The 8,182-nt window shown below is 32.8% G+C and overlaps 1 non-coding gene across 1 annotated transcript; it reads left to right on the forward strand.

Annotated features, from left to right (window-relative positions):
• Positions 1 to 457: 457 nt before the first annotated feature.
• Positions 458 to 564, forward strand: LOC112515022. The gene has a single exon (XR_003069479.1). It is a non-coding gene; the product is annotated as a small nucleolar RNA R71 (small nucleolar RNA).
• Positions 565 to 8,182: the final 7,618 nt, after the last annotated feature.

Below are 8,182 nucleotides of genomic sequence, written 5' to 3' on the forward strand. Positions count from 1 at the left end.
GTTCGGGTGTTGTCTCCAACTGGCATTATAATTGTTGGAATATGGATTAGCTCGGTTATGAACATAATTTACCGATTCAGAATTATGAGWACAATGTTCATATGAATGATCCCCACCACAGCACACACACTACACAGATAGGACTGATGGGACTGGTGTATTAGCAGCTTGCTGTCCTCCCTGACCAGAAGTTAAATTTTTCAGCATTTTGGTCATGGAGGTAAGCTGAGCTGTTAATGCAGTATATGCATCTACATCATGTATCCCGGTAGTCTTTTTCTGTGACTGAGCACGTGGGTCGGCCCAATGCCCATTGTTTGCCGAGATCTTTTCTAGGATTTCATATTCTTCATTATAGGTCATAGCTGTAAAGGCTCTGCCCGCAGTCGCATCGAGCATTTGTTTTGCCATGGGGTTTAACCCATTGTAAAACATCTCGAGTTGAATACAGTATGGAATGCCATAGTACGGCCATTTCCTCAACARCTCTTTAAACCTTTCCCACGCKTCAGGAACAGCCTCATCGTCCATTTGTTTAAAAAGACAGATTTCGTTCCTGGACTTAAAGTTCTTTGTTGGTGGGAAATATTTTCGCAAAAAAATTTCTGCCATGTTACTCCATGACGGCACAGAACCCGATGTTAATGAGTTAAACCATGTTTTTGCACGATCCCTCAAGGAAAATGGAAACAAAGTGAGCCTTAGAGCGTCATTTGACACTCCCGAGATCAAGAAAGCATCAGTGATTTCCATAAAAGATTTTAAGTGCGAATGTGGGTCCTCCGAAGGTAATCCTGCAAATTGGCCATTCGTTTGCAACATGTGAAACATTATCGGTTTGAGTTCAAAATGAAGAGCGGTCATATGTGGTCTAACTATCCCAAAATTCAATTGCTCAAAATCCGGAATCGCATAATCCATGATCCTCCCATTTTTGGAATTTGCCAAATTAATGATGTTCGGAGTTTGTGCTCTTTGGTGCTCATTAGGTTCCGATTCTGTGTCCAAATTATAATCATTAATATTATGTGGGTGTCCTTGTTGAAAGTTCGGGAATGGTGGAATTGGTTCAAAACTCGGTGGTTGGTTTTCCAAATGCGGTATTTTCGGAATAATTGGGGGAGGTAATGCCATGTTTGGAGGGAGTAGAGCAAAAAATGCTCTTTGAGCCCTCCTTCGATGGTGAAACATTCTCTCAATATCGTGATCAAATTCGAAAAATTCTATGCGTTATGACCGTGGCATACACCACTTTTAAAAAAAATGATTCCGATGGTACTAGAAAAATCAAATCTTTTAATTTACTCAAAATAAAACTTTTAGCGAATCAATCCCCGGCAGCGGCGCCAAAAACTTGGTCGGTTATATTTCACACTTTTAGACTAATGAAATTGGGCCACAAAGCAAGTATACAATACGTTCCAATGTCGTCTTTCCAAGTAATAAAGTGGTACAAGTACCGGAATATCGTCCACGGAGATTGTAGCCAAAGTTAAATGAGAGTCCAATGAAAGAGATGATTTTAGATGACGATTTCAAAAATTTCAGTTTGATATTAAGGTGATTTAAAACAGAATACAAATTATATAAAAGAAGCAAGGGTGTAAGACYTAAGGTGAGACCCAATCACAAATTTCAGCAGTCAATGCTATAGGAATGCTATAGCAAGTAGTGTTTCGAAACTAAGTTCCACCATCTATTTTGAAGGCATTCCTCTCGGACTTCACCATTGCACTATATTATAGCTTTTCACCCATATCTTTATGTGGTGTCCGGACTAGGGATAGTGACACGATGGTGTTTTCAAAATATATAGATAAACAAATCTCTTTGTTAAAAATCACTCTCTCGAGTCGATTCCCATATCATTCGAGTTGGCGTGTTCTTGATAGTTCATCTCTGAATCTATCACACTTTGACACTTTCAAAGAGTGACCAACCCGTCGGGAGTTAAGATTTGAAAAACATAAATGACAAGTCTCCTTGTCGGCAACTTTCTCAAGTCTACCTCTTATTTCATTCAAGTTGACGTGCTTATTAATGGCTTATCTCTAAGTCCATCGCACTTTAACACTTTCAAAGTGATCAACCCGTCAAGAAGTGTGCTTGGTTTTTATAAAAACTCAAATAAAACAATGGAACGTTGTTTACGAAAACACTTAGCTACTTTTGTTTGGTTTTRAAAATCTCACATTTCCGTCTCACACCCAAGCTATAAAAGCTTAGCTACTCATAACGGAAAGTAAATTACAAGAAAAATAAATGACGGAAATTAAAGACATAAACGTAAATTGCGTAAAGTAAATAGCGAGAAAGTAAATAACGGAATTGTAAATGACGAAAAAATAAATTGCAGGAATGTAAATGACGAGAATGTAAATTGCGAAAATTAAATAACGAAAAGTAAATAACAATAAACGTAAAAGAACATAAAATAAAGAACAATAAATTAAAAGACAAGGATTTAAAGGATGAAAACTTTAAAACTCAAGAACTTGAAATTTCTCAAAAGATTCTCTTAAAATCAGCCCTAACCAGCTGATTTTGATCTTGAATATATGTTAGAAGGTGTGTTTAAATCACAAGGCTAAGCCCCTTATTTATACACAAAGCCTTGCACTAAACAACAAAGATATTAACCACTAGATAATGTCCAAAACTTAATAAGAGGGAATCTTAAGTACAAGATGACATCTTAATTCAAAAATCCCTGATAAAAAAAAATCTTCCAGCTATTTTCCAGCTGTCTTCCATTCAGCATCCAAAAGTCAGCATCTTAATCGTTAAGCCCTCGCAAAACCGTGCACGTAACAGGTGGTTGCTACTGCAATGCTGTAGCATCATGCTGTTTTAGCAAAAATTATCCGTTAGCTTGTATCTTTGCGTCCCAGCAAGTTTAACCACAATATTTTTAGCTCCATAATAAAAGTATAAAGAAATAAACCAAAATGACTCAAACTCGGAATGAAAAGAAACAAATTATGACTAAAAAGACGTAAAACGAATGCATTATGTGTTGAATTCTCAACACATATCAACCCAGTATTTCTTTTTATTTTTTTTATTTCTTTTAATTTGAAAAATCACTGACATAATATCTTTTATTTTTAGTTAAAATAAATTTAATCAATAATATTTTTTAAATGTAAGTACTTTTTTGGTTCAAAAAATGTTTAGAGACTTTATCGTTCAAAATATAAATGTTTATTGGTTTTTTTCATGCTTTTCCCATTATTTTACTATGTTAATTAATTTTATAGGTCATAAGAATGTATATAATAGGTTTTAAAAAGTCCAAGGAGTTGTTTAACAGGTTTTAAAACATCCAATAACTTATTTGTTCCAAAAATTTGTCCAATGACTTAATCATTCCAAACACTAAAGTTCGTTGGGCTTTTTTAAACTTTTCTCATTAAAATATAATCTCAATTAAGATATTACTTTATCTTTCATCCCTCTATATTTCAATCTAGGGAAAATTGCATCAAAATGGAACCAACTTTCACCTGATTCCTATTTTGGGGAACCAACTTTCAAAATCGTTATTTTGTGGAACCAACTTTCACTTGATTCCTATTTTGGGTACCAACTTTCAAAATCGTCATTTTAGGAAACCAACTTGCACTTGATTCTTATTTTAGGGAACCAACTTGCAAAATAATTATAGAAAAATGGGAAAATTACATCAAAATGGAACCAACTTTCMCCTGATTCCTATTTTGGGGAACCAACTTTTAAAATCGTCATTTAAGGGTCTCTATCAAACTTTTGTTTATTTAAGGGTCTGGGTGATCTGTTGAACATATAACAAGTAGTTTAAGGGTCTCTATCAAAGTGTTGGTTGGATTTGCCAAATTTGATTTAAACTTTAATATTAACACATATTGGTTAGATATAAAAATCTTGAATGTGATATTTAATATTTATTTTTTATTGCATCAATTAATTTTTTTCTATTAAATTGATTTTTTTATTGCATTAACAAAAAAACAACAACTTTTATCGTGGTAATTTGAATTTTTTTCGAAAAAATCTTCAATTTGATATCTGAATTAAAAAAAAAACGATATTTGAAATGGAAAATAGATTTTATTGCATTAATTTTTGAAAAAAAAATAAATTTTAGTTATTTTTTATAATTATTTTGAAAGTTGGTTTCCCAAAATAAGAATCAGGTGCAAGTTTGTTCCCCAAAATGACGATTTTGAAAGTTGGTTCCCCAAAATAGGAATCAGATGAAAGTTGGTTCCCCAAAATAAGAATCAGGTGAAAGTTGGTTCCCCAAAATGATGATTTTGAAAGTTGGTTCCCTAAAATAGAAATTAGGTGAAAGTTGGTTCCATTTTGGTGCAATTTTTCCTTCAATCTAATCTTATTTGTTATCATTTAACCACAATCCACTCCAATCTAATCTAATCTAAAATATTATTTTATAAAAATCATATATTTAATTTTATATATAGCGGTGTTTGGGATTGCTTATTTGAAACAACTTATATTTTTTTACAAAAGTCCTTATCAATTTATTATAAGTTAAAATAATTTAACTTCTTCAAAAACTCATTATTACCGGTTTGGCACCGGTATAAGCTGTTTATCTAAACACTCAAAAGTGCTTATTACCAGTGTCACACCGGAATAAATCAATATGTTATTTTTATAAGCAATCCCAAAAACCCTCTCTATGTATAATTATTAATTTTAAGTATAAAAGTAGAATAAACGAACCATTATATATATTTTAAAAATAACTATAATTATAAAAAACTTATCATACAATTGAATTTAAATAAAACAAGTCATAAAAATAAGTAAGAAATTAAATATCTAAAATACGATAAATAATCGTAGTAAGTTTTCATACTGTGTGTTTGGATGATACTGAGAGTAATGATGACCGGTCCTGGGTCGGGCTTAAAACCGGTCCCAAGATTTATAGTAACCAGTTATGGGTCGCCGGTCTCGGTCATTAAAAATTAATTTTTTTATTTTTAATTTTTTAATGATATATATTTTTAATACATTATAAAATTTGTAATTGGGTCACTGAAATACACTTTAAAAATGCGTTTTATTATAATTAACATTACATTGTCTTACAAAATATAGCGAGAAACCRATAATTGTGAACGTTGTTTTGCGTTTTTTGTGAATCAAGAATTTGGTATGTAAATCCCTCAACCAAGACACTTATATATAGTGTTTAGAAAGCAAAAATTACAAAAAAATGCCCAAAAACGGCTACATTTAAAAAAATATATCTACATTTTTAAAAAATCGGGCCGGGCCGGTCCATAACTGGTCCCGGTCCCGCAAAACACCCTAAATCCATAACCGGTCCTAGATTTCGGTCCTATAACCGGTCCCGGGCCGACCGCTCTCAGGCCGGTTTGGCCATCACTAATTGAGAGTTATCAAGATGTTAAGAATTTGATTTTTTTTTTTTTGAAGTTTGGGTTCATAGCAGAAAATTGAAAGAAATTGTAAGTTGTTTTGGAATTTGTAAGATAACGAGAGGATTGAAATGAAAAAAAAGATTTATGTGATGAAAATACGTCAATATTAAGCTTTATTTGTAAGGAATTGAAAACCCTGAATTTTGGTATATTTATTATTTTTTAAATAAAGTCATTTTTTTGGGATGAGTTTTATAATATAAAAATGTAACTTGATCAATAATAATATAACATATGGCATATAAAATAGGATAAAAAATTATGATATGGGTTCATGTGGCGATAAGTGTCGGATGAGATTGCAATCTTTCTTTTTCTTTTTTATTTATATGTTTTTGTCCTAATCACATACATTCACATGGGTAGAGATCGTGAATAAAGATGGTTTAAGAGCTTGATATATTCAGGAGTTGTTATTTGATTTCCTATTAAAAAGTTAAAAAATATTTAGTGAATAATATTAGGATAAAATGCACAAAATAACAATATATTTTTATAAATTTCGTTATTATATCATTCTACTTTCAGTTTTTTTATTACAGCAACGCATTTTCAAAATACTTTTTATTAGGGCATTGTACCTTCAAAAATTACCCGTTAAAGCATTGTGTAACTTGTTACATTTTGAACAGGTTTTTCTTTGTTGACGTGTCGAACTTAAAATGACATGGAAGTCATATAGGATAACTTATTACACATAGATAACTTAAATGTCATTTAAAAGAAATTTTAACTTAAAAACAATTTTTAAAAAGAAAAAAAAACTTTCTTAAACCCTCCTCTTTGAACCCGACTGTTCATTCACCCTCAAACTCAATCACCCTCAATCGAACATCCTCTTCCTAATCGACCCTCATCCTTTTCTTCTTGATCGAATGTAAACCCTAATCGACCCTCATCCTCTTCTTAATCGACTTCTTTAGTGCTTCAATTTCCAGCAGGTAAGTTCACTATGTTTTACAACAATGGATGTATATGTACACTTGCTTTCCCTCCTAGACTTGCCTGATGTTTAGCTGTGACTGTGCATTAAGGGTGCGTTTGGTGCGCAGACAGGATAGGACAGAACAGAACAGGACAGGACAGGACAGGACAGCTGTTCAGCGTTTGGTAAGACATGACAGGACATGACAGGTTAAAATGACCAATTTACCCCCAGTAACCTGTTTAGTGTTTTTTTAACTAAATAGTCAATATAATAAATGCTTACAAATACTATTTAAAAATACCAAAAAATTTCCAAAATCAATCTTAATTAAAAACTCACATTAATAAACAAAAGATTTAAACATCATATTCACAAACAAAAAATGAAATGTTTACCAACAGACCTAAACACAAAAGATCAAATGTTTACAATTGTGTATCAAAAGACTTCAACACAAAAGATCAAATGTTTACAATTGTGTACCAAAAGACCTAAACACAAAAGTTCTAATGTTTACAATTGTGTACCAAAAGACTTCAACACAAAAGATCAAATGTTTAGCAACCAACATCACATGTCTAACTTTTTTAAGATAGTCGCCACAAATTTTGGCTTCAAAGTAGCGTTCATGTTATTCCATAGGCGTAGTTGAATCGGGTTATCGGCAAAGTACATGCTAATAGCAATAACTTGATCATCATCAAAACCCATGTTGGTTAACTCATCGGGCATAGTTTGTAAACCCGGAGTACCAACAACCGATACCAACTTACCCATTTCCTCGGATAATACATTCAACCCCTTCTCAATCACCTTCATTGCATCTTCAGAAACACCCGTTTTTTTTATGATGCTTCTACATCTTGTGGAATAGAGGATGCAGAAGCGCCATTAGAATGAGTAGTCAAAGGCACGTTCAATTCATCAGTATCATCCCCGACTGCACTTTCAAGATTTATGTGTTCCAATGCATCTGCGGCAGATTCCGCCATCGATCCTGTGGCTCGATCTTTTTCAAATATTGTTTTCAGTCGTTCATATTGAGGAAACGGCTTGTTGGCAATATAATTTTTTGTTTGGATGTTTCTATAAAAAAATGCATAAATATGAGCATTACCTTTAACTATGAAATAATAGCATAAAAAATATAAGCGTTACCTTTAAGTATTCCTCTAAAACTTGAGCATCCACCGTTACGCATTGATGTGCATCATCCCAACCGAATCCACTTGTATTTAGCATGTCATAAGCTGCTGAATACTTATCCTTGAGCCGCTTCATTTTGTTTTGGATGTGTTTTGATGTTATATTAAGGCTCGTAATCTTTTCACGCATCTTTAAAACAATTTGCTCATACGTGCCGGTTCGAAAACACCCATTATCACTCCTACCACCGGCGGCTACAATCTCTTGTAGAATGCTAATTAGTACATCCTCTTCTTGGATATTCCAATTACGTCTATCCGCCATCTTAGAATAATACATTATGATAACAWTTTAAAATTCAACATTAGCAACAAAATAATACATTATGATAACATTTTAAAATTCAACATTAACAACATATAAAATTCAACATTAAGAACATTTTAAAATTCAACATTAACAATATTTTAAAATTCAACATCTAAAACATAGATAATACAATACATTGAGTACATTTAGGGTGCGTTTGGTATGCTGGACAGGGTGGGACAGGACATGACAGAACACATTTGTCCTACGTTTGGTGTGGCTGGATATGGAACTAACTAGGACTAACTTGGACAAACATGGGACACGCGTGTTCCACCCTACA

Source organism: Cynara cardunculus (assembly GCF_001531365.2).
Source record: "Cynara cardunculus var. scolymus isolate 2C chromosome LG 6, CcrdV1, whole genome shotgun sequence".
In the NCBI taxonomy this organism is placed as follows: domain Eukaryota; kingdom Viridiplantae; phylum Streptophyta; class Magnoliopsida; order Asterales; family Asteraceae; genus Cynara; species Cynara cardunculus.